The sequence below is a fragment of the Spinacia oleracea genome, chromosome 1 (assembly GCF_020520425.1).
Source record: "Spinacia oleracea cultivar Varoflay chromosome 1, BTI_SOV_V1, whole genome shotgun sequence".
In the NCBI taxonomy this organism is placed as follows: Eukaryota; Viridiplantae; Streptophyta; class Magnoliopsida; order Caryophyllales; family Amaranthaceae; genus Spinacia; species Spinacia oleracea.
This window is the reverse complement of record NC_079487.1, coordinates 17,624,488-17,643,007: the sequence shown is the minus strand read 5'-3', so window position 1 is coordinate 17,643,007 and position 18,520 is coordinate 17,624,488.

Genomic DNA, 18,520 nt, shown 5'->3' with positions numbered 1-18,520 from the left:
GAAATCATACAGGCACGATGATGATGGTCGTTGATGGTTAATCATGGAGATGATGATGATGATGATGTGCGGAGACGAGAGCTGCGGGAACAAAAAGTAAAAGACCGCCTGACGGCCACGCGCCTGTCAGACGGCCCATTCGCCCACGCACAATAAAACCCTTCTAATTTCTCTCTCTTGCTCGTTTCTGCTCTCTCCCCTCTCGTCGCTCATCTCCTCCCCTCGTCTCTCCCCTCTCTCCTGTTGATGCGATCCTCTCTCTCCTCTCTTCGCTCTTCTCTCTCGCCGGAGACGACCATTACCATGCCGACAATTTCCGAGGAGCTCCTCCTTACAGTTCTTCGTTGTCCCTCCTAGCGCCTTGAGGTTTTTAGGTTTTTAGGTTTTCGAATTTGTTTTTAGATTTCAGTTGATGTGGATTTGATTTTGTTTTTAGGTTTTCGGTTTTGTTTTTAGATTTCAGTCGGTGATCTCGACGGAATAATCAAGGCGGTGGAGGCTGAGTGGCGAAGGACGGAGGAGAGACGTGGGGAGCAGAGGCGGCGGTTCGCATCCTCGCAAAGTTGCGCTGGTGGTCGATGCTGTTGTTAATGGCCTCCTCGCGAAGTTGCGCGGTTGTGGCTGGTTCACGACACCGGTTATGGTAGCAGCGCTGGTGTTTCTTCAGTATGGGGTGGTGTTAGCTTGTCGAGGCCGCGCTATGGTGTTAGCTGGCTGTGATTTTGTTTTTAGCTTTGTATTTTTTTATTTTACCTGCTTTTTTTGTTGATAAAGAGGACAAAGCCCCAATTTCTTTTATCTGGTTGGTGTTTTAATTTCGATTTAGTTATCAATTCAATTAGTTAAAAATTATATTGTTTTAGTTATGGTTTTGTTATATTTAGTTATGAAATGAAACGCTTTATTTATATTTTTTTACACTTAAGTTATTTGATTCAGTTATACTAAATCAAATTTATTGCTTAACTAATTAGTTCAATTGCCTAACTAATTAATTCAAATGCTTAACTAATTGGTTCAAATGCTTAACTAATTGAATGTCAACGCTTAACTAATTAGTTATAGTGTTTAACTAATTAGTTCAATTGGCTAACTAATTAATTCAAATGCTTAACTAATTGGTTTCATTGCTTAACTAATTGGTTCAAATGCTTAACTAATTGAATTTCAACGCTTAACTAATTAGTTACAGTGCATAACTAATTGATTTCATTGCTTAACTAATTGGTTCCAATGCTTTACTAATTAGTTCCAAGACTTAACTAATTGAATTTTAGGCTTAATTATTTGGTTTCATTGCTTTAACTAATTCATTCTATTGCTTGACCAATTGGTTCTGTTGCTTAACTAATTGGATTTCCGACTTAACTAATTGGTTCAAATGGTTAACTAATTAGTTGGATTGCTTAACTTTAATTCCAGTGCTTAACTAATTGGTTTAATTGCTTAACTAATTGGTTCAAATAGTTAACTAATTAATTCTAATGCTTAACTAATTGATTTCATTGCATAACTAATTGAATTTCAACACTTAACTAATTAGTTATATTGCTTAACTAATTGATTTCATTGCTTAACCTATCCATATGCCCTGTCGATAACGACCTCGACAAGTTACTCATTTCATCATTGTCGTCTTCAGTGTCGTCGTTCGCTTTCCACAAGTCAGAATTTGTGAGGTTGAACCTGCAAACAGGGCAAGTGGCGTGACTTACTAGCCATCCATCAACGCAATCAGAATGGAAAAATTGGTTCAAATGCTTAACTAATTGGTTGAAATACTTAACTAATTAGTTCGATTGCTTAACTAATTGGTTTCATTGCTTAACTAATTAGTTCGATTGCTTAACTAATTGGTTTCATTGCTTAACTAATTAGTTCGATTGCTTAACTAATTAATTCAAGTGCTTAACTAATTGGTTTCATTGCTTAACTAATTGGTTCAAATGCTTAACTAATTAGTTCCATTGATTAACTAATTAATTCGATTGATTAACTAATTAATTCCAGTGCTTAACTAATTGGTGTCATCGCTTAACTAATTGGTTCAAATGCTTAACTAATTAGTTCGATTGATTAACTAATTAATTCCAGTGCTTAACTAATTGGTTTCATTGCTTAACTAATTGGTTCAAATGCTTAACTAATTAGTTCGATTGATTAACTAATTAATTCAAGTGCTTAACTAATTGGTTCAAATGCTTAACTAATTAGTTCGATTGCTTAACTAATTGGTTCAAATGTTTAACTAATTGATTTTCAACGTTTCACTAATTAATTACAATGCTTAACTAATTGATTTCATTGCTTAACTAATTGGTTCCAAAACTTAACTAATTGAATTTTGGGATTAACTAATTGAATTTTAGGCTTAACTAATTAGTTCCATTGCTTTAACTAATTAGTTCGATTGCTTAACTAATTAATTCAAGTACTTAACTAATTGGTTCAAATGATTAACTAATTGGTTCAAATGATTAACTAATTAGTTCGATTGATTAACTAATTAATTCATGTGCTTAACTAATTGGTTTCATTGCTTAACTAATTAGTTCGATTGCTTAACTAATTAATTCCAGTGCTTAACTAATTGGTTTCATTGCTTAACTAATTGGTTCAAATGCTTAACTAATTGGTTTCATTGCTTAACTAATTGGTTCAAATGGTTAACTAATTCATTCGATTGCTTAACTAATTAATTCCAGTGCTTAACTAATTGGTTCAAATGCTTAACTAATTAGTTCGATTGATTAACTAATTAATTCCAGTGCTTAACTAATTGGTTTCATTGCTTAACTAATTGGTTCAAATGCTTAACTAATTAGTTCGATTGCTTAACTAATTGGTTCAAATGCTTAACTAATTGGTTTCATTGCTTAACTAATTGGTTTCATTGCTTAACTAATTGGTTCAAATGCTTAACTAATTAGTCCGATAGATTAACTAATTGGTTTCATTGCTTAACTAATTGGTTCAAATGCTTAACCAATTAGTTAATCACTTAAATTAATAAGTTAATCAATCGAACTAATTAGTTAAGCATTTGAACCAATTAGTTAAGCAAAAATATTTTTAACTAAAACAAAATAACTTTTAACTAAAACATCATTATTCTAAACTAAAACGAATTAACCTTAACTAAAACATAATAATGTGTAAGTTAAACATCATTATTCTCAACTAAAGCTAAAAAATGTAACTAAAACAGGATTATTCTGAACTAAAATAAAGTAATTTTTAACTAAAATGAAATTATCAAAACTAAAACAACCATATAAACTAAAATGACGAATAACTAAAATGATTTATAACTAAAGTGACGAATAACTAAAATGATTTATTTCTTAACTAAAGACAATAAATATATAACTAAAACAATAATCCAGAAAAAATATAACTAAACCATTTAATTTATTAACTAAATATAAGTAAAATATAACTAAAACAATAAAAATCTTAACTAAAACAATGAATAACTAAAATGAAATACTACTAAACTAAAACAATGAATAACTAAAACAATTTTTTTCTTAACTAATTACAACAAATATGTAACTAAATCAATAATCTCCTTGAACCAGAGGTGATGCAATGTTTCTGCACCAACAGCACCACACAACCACCATACTCAGCACCACCATACTCGGCGCCACCTAAAACTAATTAAAATAACAACAACGACTGTGGTGGTGCGAGGCTTATGCAGCTTCCGTTCGTTCGCGTCGCAGCCACCAGCAGGGACTAGCATCAAACTCGTGGCTCGCCTCTACTACCACCACAATCGACTTTTGTTATTTGACCCACTCGCACCACCACAGTCGCCCTATCATTCCGTTGAAACTTCGCCACAACCGCCCTATCATTTCACAGAAACTCATCGCCTTCCCTAGCCGCACCTCCACTACCGCCACCTCCTGTCAGGAAATCGAAAATAAACAAAATTAATCAAAGATCTAAATTGTAAAATAAAAAATAAAAACAAAAAAAACAAAAAATCTGAAAAATGAATAACCTAAAAATCGACGGATCTGATGATGTTGTTGTCGGTCTTCTTCGCCGCTCGACGGATCCTTCAATGGCGCCTTTCAATCTCCTCTCTCCCCTCCCCCCGAGATCTCCACCACCGCCATTGACGTGATGATACGAAACAATAACATGAGAAGCAATGACGGAGGAGGACGACACTCGGCGCCGACAACCAAAACCTCGATATCTGCCTCTCTTGCCTCCACCTCGAGCAGCGCAACACCACCACCGCGATATTAGGGTTTGATGAGAGAGAAAGAAGCAGGGAATTTAGGAGAGAGAGGGAGGCCGAGAGTTTGAGGGAGAGGGAAATGAATTAGGGCTTTGAAATAGGGCAAAAAATAAATATTTATATGACCCGTAAGTTAAAACCCACGAGTTCTTTTGACCCGCGTCATGACCCGCGTTATGACCCGCACCCTGACACGTAGGCACGTCTGACGCGTCAGACGGTCTTATTGAAAAATTTGTAAAAAAAAGGGTCTGATGTTCTTTTGGGGGTGTTTACCTCTGTATTTTCCTTCTCCCCTTTTTCTTTTCTCCTTTTAATCTCTTTTCATGTGCTCTTTTATTTAATTTATTTAATTATTTTAATTAGCTTGTACTCCGTAGTACGGTAGTATTTATATTCTATCTTTAGTCATGAGTTCATGACCAACTTAACTACTCCCTCGATTCTTTTTTGATCTTCCTGTTTCTATAAATGTCGTTCCTAGATGATCTTTTTGTTTCTATTTTTGGACATGACTTTTACCATAAATTTCCGCATCATCCCTTATTTAATTCATTCACATTTCCCCATTCATCCACCCAACCCCATTTTTATGATTTTTTATTACTTTAAACAAAATATCTTCTTTCTCCTTCATTTCTTTATTACTTTCCTTCAATTATTTATTACTTTCTCTTACACCCAATTATTTCTCTTACACCCAATCATTACAAGATTTCATTTTCTTATTTTCCACCCCAAACTCCAAATAGGAATATCATTTAGGAATGGAGGGAGTACATAATTAGACTATTTTTAGGCTTCTTTATTGGTTTAGTTTAGACGGAGAACGTTTGTGGTCCTCACAAGCTTATTCACATACTATTATTTTATGTAACTAAAAAGTAAAAATTTACCTACCCATTTGCTTTTTATTATAACCAATTTTTAATAAGTTTTTTCCATTGTATAGGTATAACAATCTCACCTCTCACTTTTGTGAATTTTCTTCATGATGCGACGTAAAATAATGTACATAATATTAAGATTCGTATATAAAAGTTATAATTAAGTATAAACATTAACTTATCATCCTTAATAACCGACAAGCTAAAGTGACTTTTTGTCTAAAAATGGGAAATCTGTTATTGACTTCTACGTTAACTTGAAAAATGAAATAACTAGAGTATATGTGACTCCCTTCGTATTTAAAAGATTGCCTTACTGCCAATTGATCTTTCTTAAGTTTTGGTTGTTTGTAATTGATAAGAGAAAAAAGCGGGGGTAACAAATGTATTTTATATAAGAGTAAAGTTGTAATTTTCATCATCATTTACATTTTGTAATGTTGGAAAATTCTTTTATTAATGGCCCAAAACATACGGAAAACTTAAAATTAGCTAAACCAAAATGGACGAAGGGAATATTCAAGTACGGTCTTATGGATATGTTTTCCTAAATATATTTTACAAAACAAAAATACAATAAGTTGAGAAATAAATATTCATAAGTTCAAATGTAAAAATTTTATTAAGACCGACTAATGAATATGTGACTTCAGTTACACTTTATAATTAGAAATCTACACTTTTTAAACTATAGTTATACTTTATGATAAAATTGTTCTACTTTATATATAAGTAAAAAATTATATCCTTTTTGTATGGGATCTTGTTCAAATCGATTCACTTTCATGAAAATACTACTTTTTCAACAACAAAATATATTTTTTATTTGTCGAACATTATAAAAGTTGATAACCCCTCAATCTTAATATAATTAACTTTGAATTAGACACTTTCTTTTTTATTTTTAATTGACATATTTCTTTAGTTATGCTTTTTAATGCATAACTTTAACTATTAATATCTTAAATTATCAATAGTCAAAATTTATGAAACTATCTTCTTATTTAAAAATAAAATCGAGTTTTATAACCAAGTTAATTATAGCTTGCGTGATACTCGAAATAAAATTCCCAATACGTTAAATATTTTTGCAACCCCAAAAAGAAAATGGCACCAATTGCAAGAGGCACACCACTAATTTTGTACATGGGTGTTTTTATATACAAATTTATGCACATTCCAACATTATAATGAAAATGCAGCAATAAATATTCAAATAAAGGTATATATTGTATTGCCATTTTTGTCAACCAACTCTTAAGGTGAATGATTGACGAAGTGTACGTAGTTATTCACAAACTTATACCACCTCCGTTTCAAACTGATCTTTACACGTTCAGTTTTAGTCTGTTTCATAATGTTCTTTACATTTTGCTTTATTCTATTTTGGACATGAAAATTAATTAACTTACCCTTCTTACCCCACAATGTTTAAATTTTTCCACTCACTTTTTCTTCCACTCACCCAGATTTTTACACCTTTCTCTTACTTTATCCATATTTTATTATATTCGACCAATTTTTGTACTTTTGTCTTAATATTTGTGTAAACAGTAATCGTAAAGATCTTTATGAAACGGAGGTAGTATATTTATTCAATATACCGTCCATGTATATTCCAACGAAGTTTGTTCTTTTGACATCAGTTTCAGTTGTCAATACCATGTTAATTTATAATGTTGCAAAAATTAACTTACTACTCTTAACCAAATAAAATACCAAGTGCTTTACCGTTAATTAAACTTCCTACTCTTTGAAAAAATAACTCCAAAGTTAAAATCCTTTATGATTTATGAACTTCGTAATTCACAAGAGCGTAAATACAAATATTCATAACTCTTGGCGTACGTGTTGAAATAAAACTATCAATATCGTCTACCTATAAAGCATGAATGATATGTCATGGTACTTTATTTGACTTACGATCAAAATTCATTAATATCCACCTTAAAAAATGTAAATAGTATTTCCTTTGTTCTTTATTTACCACATAATTGATTTTTTACTTTTTTCAATGCACAAATTTGATCTTTAATATCTTTAATTATAATTTTATTAATATATAAAAACAATTATTATTTTAAAGTTAGACATTAAAGAGAATCTAATAAAATCATGTAGAAAATACTTTATGCAAAATTAATAATATATGGTCAAAGGATAATGTGAAAATAGTATAAACTCGAATAGTTGTAATAAATTAAGAACAGTAATAGAAGTATCTTTGAATGGGGATAATAAGTGTAATAATTTAGCTCATAGAAATGTCTTATTACATATGTAACACTTGAGTTTACACGTGGTTATATGAATGTTTATGGATAGTACATAAAAATGAATAAACTAATAAACGAATTGAGTTATAAAATATCAAGTTGATTGGCGCGTGCGTAGCACGCGACGGTTCAACTAGTTTAAAAAAAGAGATATACTTTCCTTAAACGGCTGTATTTTAAAAAGAGATACACTTTCATTTTTTAACATCTTTTGGTCCTCAATTCCAATCTAATATATATAGATGAAAGGGAGTTTTTTTAGCAATCCCACTTGCATGGACCTGGTCCACGCTATAATTAGCGTGGACCAGGGTGTTTTTGTAAATTAATGTGAACCAGGTAATCGGTGTCTTATATTATAGAAACTATAAGTTATGTAAAATAACTATATCGTCAGAATAGTAACTATGAAAAAATAATAATAATACAGTCATTTCGATAAGAATAATTATTTTATCTAAAGAGTAACTATATCATACTTCCTCCGTTTTTCATACTCGCAATGTTTGGACTTTTGCCACTATTCCTATAATCTACTTTGACTATTCTTAGTGTTTTTTATATAGGATAAAACATCGTCATGTGGGATCTTGTTAGATTCGTCTCAATGTGTACTTTCAAAATATCAACATTTTATAATTTTTGTATAAAGAGAATTTAAGATATAAATGATCAAAGTTGGGCATTGTCATGCGTGAAACTAACAAACGTTGCGAGTATTAAAAAACAGAGGAAGTATAGAAATGTAATTTTAACTGTAAAACAATTACTATAAAAATAAGAACAATTATATATTCATTCTTGCAGACAAAAGGAGTATATTATAGAAACTATAGGTTATGTAAAGTAACTATATCTTCAGAATAGTAACTATGAAAAATAATAATAATAATATAGTCATTTCGATAAGAATAATTATTCTATTCAAAGAGTAACTATATCATATAGAAAATTAATTTTAACTATAAAACAATTACTATAAAAATAAGAATAATTATATATTCATTCTAGTAGACAAAAAGAGTAAATTATAGAAACTATAAGTTCAGTAAAGTAACTATATCTTTTTTTTTTTTTGACGGGCTGTAAAGTAACTATATCTTCAAAATAGTAACTATGAAAATAATAATAATCTAGTCATTTCGATAAGAATAATTATTTTATCCAAAAAGTAACTATATCATATAGAAAAGTAACTTTAGCTGTAGAACAGTTACTATATTATAAAATAAACAATATGATATATAGATTCTTTAAAGGTCATATAGTAACTTTTTCTATTATATAGTTACTATTGTATATCACATAATTACTGAAATAAAAAGAGTAACTATATCAAAAGTAACAGTAATTACAACTCCTGAACAGTAATAAAGAAAACATTAACTACTTGGTTAGTTATTATAACTACGACATTATAATTATTTTCATCTATTAAATAAACCAGGTTAAACTCAAATATTTTTTGAACTAAAAAATACTAATCGTCACGTCCACGTCTCTTTTTTCCACCAGCACGTCCTCTCCTTCCTCTACCACGTCCTTGGTTTCCATTGTTGTTAGTGATGTGGGTAAAAATACCCCACCTACGTGGCGCCTGCGTCACGTGACACGTGGCTCCTAATCATTGGCCAACCGCCCAATTTGGCTGCCACCTAAGAATCATCATAGACTGATGTAGGGTTACTTAATATGCTAATCCCTTTTGAGGCCCATGGCCCTTAGGGAATGTTGTGATAGTGACACATGTCATTATCTGGTAAACTAGCCAATCATGTGAGAGGACTCTAGGGTTTTCTCCCCCAAAAGGGGGAGACTATAAATACACCCAATTCCCAAGAAATGTACACAGAATACTAGACAGAGAAACATGATAGGTTATGATACATATGACAATACATAAATCATGCGGAAAAACCTTAATTGCCAGGAAACATATTATTAACACATAATCATATAGCATAATTTAGGTGCATACATTTGTAGCGTGCCCTCCCTTGCTGCGCCCGAACCGAATAAGAACAAGTCTTTAGGACTCCAAGTGTCGTCCCTCCGTAGATAGTCCACAGCACGTCCGGATCCGCCTTAAGATTGACCAACTAGAATCGCCCTTAAGGGACTATGTGCTTCGGTTATTTTATGCAAAATATGTGACTGAATTTTTCACTCAAAATTCTCACTTTTAGAATACTTCAATTGATGTATATAAATTGTGACCCTAGGCACTTATTTATAGAGGTATGGAAAGGGAACTAGAAACCTATTAGGATATTAATTAATTAAACTTAGAATCCTACAAGAGCTCTAATTTAATTAAATAATCCTTTTAGGAATAGGAATTTAATCATATCCTAATATCTTTAAGAATCGTGCATGAACACAAACACACACGAGCACGACCCGCAAGCGTGCAGGCCATGCCCACGCACAGCCCACACAGCCGCACGGCCCACGCGAGCATCAAGCCCACGCGAGCAGCAGCAAATGTCGCAGCCCACTGCTTGCGTGCTGCGCGCGCTGCCACGGCCTGCTGGGCCTGGCCTTGCGCTGGGCCTGGCGTGGCCTTGGCTGTCCGTGTGGCGCGCTTGGCTTGCTGGGCGATGGCCTGGCTTCGTGCTGGGCCTTCGTCCGGCAGGCCTCGTCCGATGCTTATTCGTACGATGCGCTTCGATTAAATTCCCGGTTCCGGAATTCATTTCCGATACGAACAATATTTAATATTTCCGATTCCGGAATTAATTTCCGTTTTGAACAAATATTTAATATTTCCGTTTCCGGAATTATTTTCCGATTCCGATATTATTTCCGATTCTGACAATATTTCCGTTTCCGGCAATATTTCCGATTCCGGCAATATTTCCATTTCCGATAATATTTTCCAATACGTACCATGTTTCCGTTTCCGGCAACATCTACGACTTGGATAATATTTATATTTTCGGTACGATCCATATTTCCGTTTCCGGTAATATCATCGTTTCCGGAGTATTCATTTCTTGCTTGTGACGATCTCAGCTCCCACTGAAACCAAGATCCGTCGATTCTGAATATCCATAGATGGAGTATTTAATGCCATTAAATACTTGATCCGTTTACGTACTATTTGTGTGACCTTACGGGTTCAGTCAAGAGTAAGTTGTGGATTAATATTATTAATTCCACTTGAACTGAAGCGGCCTCTAGCCAGGCATTCAGCTCACTTGATCTCACTGAATTATTAACTTGTTAATTAATACTGAACCGCATTTATTAGACTTTATATTATATGCATACTTGGACAACGTGCATTATTTCCTTCAGTCTCCCACTTGTCCTTAGGGACAAGTGTGCATTTCCTAATTCCTTTGTCGCTCGATGCTTGCTCTTGAACATAAGGTAAGAGTTGTTATCCTTATTATGTCCAGAGGTGTTTCTCGGTTTCAGAGTTCAACTGATCAAATAGACAGATAATCATAGCCTATGATTCATCTGAGCACGGCCATGCATTTCACAGTTTCTAGCTCTCCGAGTGGCCTTGTACAACTTTTAGCATCTCATCCCGATTTATGGGAGGACAATCCCAATCTTGCGATCTTGAGATTAGACTTCGTTTAGTAGGTGATTACCTGAGCGTTGCCTTTATAGCCTCCTTTTACGGTGCGACGGTTGGTCAACGTCAAAGTAACCAGTTCTCAAACAAGTAATCTCAAATCACTCAGGTATTGAGGATTTAGTGTCTAATAACTTTAATGAAATTTACTTATGACAAATTTTCATCTTTTACAGTAAAGTTTCATAGGTCTGTCCGATACTAGTCTTCCCAAAGTAAGTATCTATGCAAATGATTATGACATTGCCATGTCCACATAGTTCAAGAAACAGAACTACTAGTCATCTTGCATTCTAGTCGTCTAACGTTTTCTATGCGTCCATCTTTATAGAAAACTCCGACCAGGGACCTTTTTCAACTTTTGACATTCAAGTTCACTTGATAGACATTTCATAGTCACAGGACTGGTCCTGCCAGTCTATCTTGAATATTTCGTCAATTTGAAGGGACTCATCATTTAACACTAAACCAAGATTAAATGAAATATGAAAATATATATGATTAATGTTTAACCCCAATGTTTTACAACCATGGGCCTCGAACCCATCTTTAAAACAATTCATGGAATTCAAAGCTATGCTTGATTTCCAGTGCCACAATGTGAGTGTTGTTCCTCACTTGTTGCATAGGTTTAGTTATCATGCTTTGCCAATCTTAATATCCTTTTTCATCGAATATTCTTCGAGGTAGATGATAAGATCTTTTGAGTATGTTTATTTCGTGATCTAGTCTTTCTTGCTACAAGAGTGGTTCTACGCATTTTGCAATGAAGAACTATCAAGCCAGCAGACATGTGATCTACCCGAGTTCAGTGAAGAACTCTTTAACATAAACAACCCTGTTTTATTGCTTCTTAGTCAATAAGTACTTTTACTTCAACTGTATAGGTTGCTAGTGATGCTTTGGTTGGATTTACTTATCCAAGCAGTTCACAGATATGTGGAAGACTTTCCAGCTGTATCTTAGAACATTGAAATTAATATTTAATTTCCCACACAACAACTCATGGTCTCCAATCCATGTTGCCATTTCAAAACACGATGCATATAGCTCGTTCTTGCCAATGGTTAACTCCAAAGGGATCTTGCTTGATCCTTTGCCAGTGTTTATGCGTGTAGCATCAACTATTTAGCATATCTTTATTTCCTTGAATCAAGAACTATTCCTATGTACCTTTTCAAGTACCATAAGTTTTTCTTGATCTCAATCTAGTTGATCTTCACTTAGATCAATAGAGATTGGTATATGTTCGTCATGCCTGAAGTCATACGATATGTTTTTGGCGATCCTCATATTATATCATACATGATAAATTCTTTTGAAGAATTATTCTAAATTGAATTCTATTCATGTAACTTTAGCTCATTCAATTCCCGTAGATACTGAATCCAGCTAAACTCTTTGACATATAATATAGGTTTAAGAATCTCACTTGGATCCTTTGATGTTTAACTTAGTAAATGCTTATACATAGTTCAAATATTCTTTACTTAGATTTATTCATATGGGTCGAATATCTCCTATGGAGTCTTTCGTGTCTGATTTAGTAAATGCCATTACTTAATCTAAAACAATATCATAAGATCTTTGTAAATAGATCTTAATACCCAGTAATCCAGTATGTACTAAGTTTCGCCATGGTCCATCATTGATGAATAATCTCAAATCTAAGCCATTAGCATTTGAATGTTATTTCACAATAGTGAGATATGTGTGTGATACACATAGGACCAATTAAGTTTTATGTACTCCCACTAAACTTCTTATATATCTATAAGAATCACGTACATTTTATGAAACTAAAATACTTATTAGTTTCACTAAAATACATTTCCAATTCCCAATTGCTTGCTTAAATATGTACTTAGATTCCATAAGCTAGCTATCATTTTCAAGCATTTATTTGGATCCACAAATCCTATGACATGCCATGTACATAGTTTCTTCCAACATTTGACTGAGGAAGATGTTTTGTCATCCAATTGCCATATTTACCATTATGCAATCATTGCTTGAATTATAGACTTGAGCATTACGATTATGCATGAGGTTTCAACACAATCCATGCCATGAATTTGCTTGTAACCTTTAGCAACTAATCTAGCTTTGTGTTGTGAACACAATTCCGTGTTTGATGGTTTTTATCCTTAAAACTAATTTGCAACCAATAGGTGTTTAATCTATTCTTGCAAATCAACAAAATTTCAATTTTGTCATCAAAACATTGAGTATGTTTTATGGCCTCTAACCATCTAAAACTTTTGAGTCTATATATGGCCTCTAACCATTTTAGGAAATATATATTTCTTCATAGCTTTCTTGCAAATCACAAACTCATTAATGACAATAGTTTGACTGCAAGTTGTAGGTTTCTTCACTATCTAATAGAAGAATCTCATAGTTTCATTGACCTGAACTTTATGTTTCTTCACTATCTAATAGAAGAATCTCTTAGTTTCAGTGACTTGAACTCCATGCCTACTTGGGTATAGAACATCAAACAATAGAATATCAACAACCACTTGAAAGTCCTTTGAATATTCTGTTCTCCTTGAAGCACTTGTAAAGTCTTCTAAGAGATGTCTATTCTTTAAAGCCACTTCTAAAGTCCTTAAAGAATAAATTCGGATTTTCTGAAGCACTTCGAAAAGCCTCCGGAATGTCCGTTTATGTTTGTTGTTCGCCTCGAAGACTTTCGAGGTCTATTTTCTCCCACTTGTCATTTTGAAAACGAATCTCCAAAAGGACATTATTTCGAGCAAACAAACATTATGTTCTCAAAAATTCGTGGTAGAAACAATACCCTTGTGTCTCATTTGAATAAATCACAATGAAACATATATCTATACTTGGGCCTTAGTTTGTTGAATAACAAACGCTAAGCTCCCACTGAGTTTGGCAACTCTCTAGATATATATTATGAAAAGATATTCTGAAATTACTTTTCAATAGCTTTGACGAATTTGGTTTAGTTTGGTGGTAGTTGAGCATTTAGTTTTAGAAATTATAGGAAAATTCTTTATGAATCATCATTGATCGAATAAAGTACTAATTGACTTCGATCATTCCAACTTAGATATGCCATATCTTATGGAGTTAGATCGTGAATTTTACTACACACAATCATTGATGATCATTTTTGACTTAAGTAATCATCAACATGATCTAACCTAGATCTTTATGATTTCTTGCCAAGTGGGATTTATACTTCTGAATCTTTGCACTAGCCAAACAGATTCAAACTTATATCACATTGAGTAAATAAACCTATATTCACTCAAATCTATGTGAAATAATAAAGTCATAAAACCTTTCTTTATCTTTGAATTCTATTGTCTAGGCGTTCTAACAATAGTTCATATCTTTTGTTACTTTCAACAAGTAAGACTAGCTTGTCTTGAATTGATCAACTTTCAAAAGTCCATCAAAATAGAGCTTTTGAATGTTAACTTGTTGATATGGTCTAAGTAACAATGCCAAAGATTAGTGGAACTCAAATCAAGGGGTTGATTTGAACCTAGTAAAGTTTTATTGCTAAAAAGTTGTTTGTTTTAATCAAGCATATTGACTCAACCCGTAATTGACCATTTCATTCAAATAAACAAACAAACATTGTTTTTGTTTTCGTTGAATGTGAGTCTTTCTGTGTTTGAAGCAGAAATATAGGTATGCTGATTATGGAACAAAATAGCCATTAGGTTCCAGCCTTTGAAAGGACTTAAAACAAACTAGATGACCCTACAACTAATGTAGCAATGCCATGCTTCATTTCCCACTTGTAGGTCATTAGTGTAGCCTAGCTTCCATTGTTTGAGTTTTTACCGAAGTAAGAACCTCAAGTGGTATATGATACCAAGGAAGTTTGATTGCTAGGTCACTTCTCTTTAAACATTAACTTTTAGGTAGAAACAGAATTATAAATTCCTTTCACTTGTTCCTTGTTTTCCTATTTCTTGTACCCTTTCTTATAGTCTTAAGAATTGAATTCTCTAGTGTTGACTTTTATACTTTGTTTAGACATGTCCAATGTCACTCCAACAAAGTTCTTACCATTTCAATTTATGTTGAATATTTATTTCAACTAGAATGATCTTACCAGAAGCTTCTAAAGTTCTCTAAGCATCGATCTATTCGAATGTCTAGGGATTAGACTCATTCGAGAATTAAATGGACAAAGATATTTGGTTGTTAACCATTGGTAAGGCTGAGCGTTTAAACTCAATGCTTTATGATCTCAAAACTACATTGTAATTTGAGTTCACAAGAACCAATCGGTTTGCCATTCGACTTTGATACTTGAAAACAACCATAAAAGTCGCTATAAGAAACGTACATTTAAATTGCTCATTTTCTCTCATTTCCGTGAATCGTTCTTAGATTCACTACCAATCGAGAAAATTTACTGTTACCTTTCTAAAAGGATTTACTGCAGTGCAAGATATTTAATTATAAACAATAATTAAAACATACATCGAAGCATGCAACGTCTAAACATTTATCATGAGTAATAACTTGAAATTAAAGCAATCATGCAATTTAAACAAGTTATTGGCATTTTATTCGAATTTATTGTTCCGGCAGGTGTGAATAAAATGATTCCAAGCTCCTAAAATCCTTTGAAGAATTAAGCACATTATGTATTTAGACTCAATTCTAAAATCTTTTAGGTAAGCAAACGCTTTTTGCTAATAGTCTAGAAACTACTCTTGGTTGATAGGTACGTCTAAGAACTTATTAGGTAAACCTATCGATTTTTCCACGACATAAAAGGACTCCTTACTTATATCGTTGAGTTTCACCAAAACTAACATGTACTCACAATTATTTGTGTATCTTACCCCTTTAGCGTCAATAAGTAACACCTCGCTATGGCGGAAAACTATTACTAAGATCGATGTTAAAGGATATCCAAGTAAGTGTTATTTTGGCATGACACCTTTTAACTCAATTTTTAAGTTTGGAACTTAAGGCTCTTACTATGTTGGTTAGATTTTAAGTGAACTAAAATCCTTAATCATGCAACATAATCAAGCCACAATCTCATGCATAATTAAGACATATTTAAAGCAATAAATAACTTAAAACATGCATAAGATAAATGTGATCTAGTATGGCCCGACTTCATCTTGAAGCTTCAACTTCAAAGTCCGTCTTGAAAATGGATCGGAAACTCCGTCTTGAATTTCACCGTGGGAGGCGCCATTTTCTCCAAATAGGATAAGTTATAATTAAAACTAATTACAACTATTTGATGGTACACAGACCATATTTAAATTGAAAAACAAATTTGGTTGTTTAGACCAATTACATTCAAATTAATAGTACGCAGACCATATTTTCTATCCTATTTGGGCCATACTAGTCACTCCATAACCTGCAAAATAGTACATATACAATATATACCATTCACCCATTCATTATCATGAATGACCCACATAATTGGTTAGTTAAAACACATTGTATGCATCACATAAATATTTGCAGCAATTAATTAAGGGCACCAATAATCTACAAATTATTCAGTCCTTATTAATTCTAATCAAGTTGTTTTAACCTTAAGGATTTGTAGACCTAATCAAGAGTTTATGACTAAAAAGGGCTCCCACTTAAACCAATAAATTCATATGCTTTACTAATTTTAAACATAAAAATGTATTTCTAGTCTAACCGGAAACATACAAATTTAATTAAAATTTAAAGCTCATATAAATTTATCATTGAATCCTTATATTTAATTTATTTTCAGTCGCATTTAAATTAATTCAAGATTTTAATTTTAGTAAAATAATTAGAATAAATAAAATTTATTATAATTATGATATTCAAAATTAAAATCCAAGAAAACAATTTAAATTATTAATTTTAAAATTAATTAAAATTACATAAACTGAAAATTTCAAATTAAAATTTTAAAACGATTTAATCGTAACACAAGGTACGCAACATCACCATGCAACGCACAGCCATAGGCCACACGCACGCAGCCATCACTGGCCATGTGCGCGCAGCCTATGTGCTGCGTCGCATCTGTCGCTGCACACCATCGCAAGGCACCATCGAAGCACGCTTGCCAACTGCTCGCTGCGCGCACCTGCCCTTGACGCACGCGAGCTTGCGCTCGCTGCACGCGGCAGTGCTCGTAGCACGCGAGCAAGCGCTCGCTGCGCGCGAGTGTTCGATGCTGGGCGTAGCGCTCGTCGCATGCGAGTTTGCGCTCGTTGCGCGCGAGGCTTCGCTTGCTGCGCGAGGCAGTTGCGTCGTGACGCAGCTCGCCTGCTGCCCACACGCGACTGTCGCTGCCTTACTCTCGCCCTTGCCCACTCGCCCATTGCCATAGCACACGACACAAGGCAGGGCTGCTGCCTTGTGCTCGTGCACCATTGCCTTGCTCGCTGCATTCGTACCGCATGGGCGACGAGCTCCCTTGCTCGTCGTCGCATGCCCGCACTATACAACACCCCTTAAGGGTAACACGTAGCGTCCATTGCTTTGGGCGTGCAAGTTATATGGGCGAATTGCATAAAAATTAAAACTTTTATTTCCAAAATTAATGACAAATTAATAAATCATATTAATTTCATAATTTTAGGGCGAAAAATCTAAAATTTATTAATTAATTAATTTCCGATTAACATGGATTCAAATCTAGGTCATAAAAATTTAAAATTTAACATAAATTAACAATTTTTATGGTGGTTTTTATTCATAGGAATCTAATTAAACTATTAATTAATTATGAAAATCAAATCAATTCTAAATTATTCGAATTTCAACAAATTAATCATAATTACAAATTAGGTTGCATAATTAACAAGGCTAGGCATTCAAACTTGTTAAACATATACAGTAGGTCAATCAAAAATTCAAGATTTATCAACAAGAATCGCAAATAATTAATTTAACATCTTAAATTTACAAACTTTTGCGTTCGAAAAACTAAAACCTCCGAAAAGTCATAGTTAGGCATCGAATTTGGAAATTCTAGGTTTCGGCGAAAAATATATTTTTTGTCAAAATTTTAGAATGCCTTTTACATGCGGAATTGACTCAAAAATCACTCAATTTGGTTGAGTAACGAACATTCTGCCGAAAAAACTGCGTACATATAATTAAATAAACGCAATTTGCAATTAATTAACAATTACGAAAATTAATCACCCCTTTTAATTCTTGCAAATTTGTATAATTTAACCATGTTCATGGAATTTAGATTATGATAATAATAAGAGGCTCGTGATCCCACTGATAGGTTATGATACATATGACAATACATAAATCACACATAATCATATAGCATAATTTAGGTGCATACATTTGTAGCATGCCCTCCCTTGCTGCGCCCGAACCGAACAAGAACAAGTCTTTAGGACTCCAAGTGTCGTCCCTCCGTAGATAGTCCACAGCACGTCCGGATCCGCCTTAAGATTGACCAACTAGAATCACCCTTAAGGTACTATGTGTTTCGGTTATTTTATGCAAAATATGTGACTGAATTTTTCACTCAAAATTC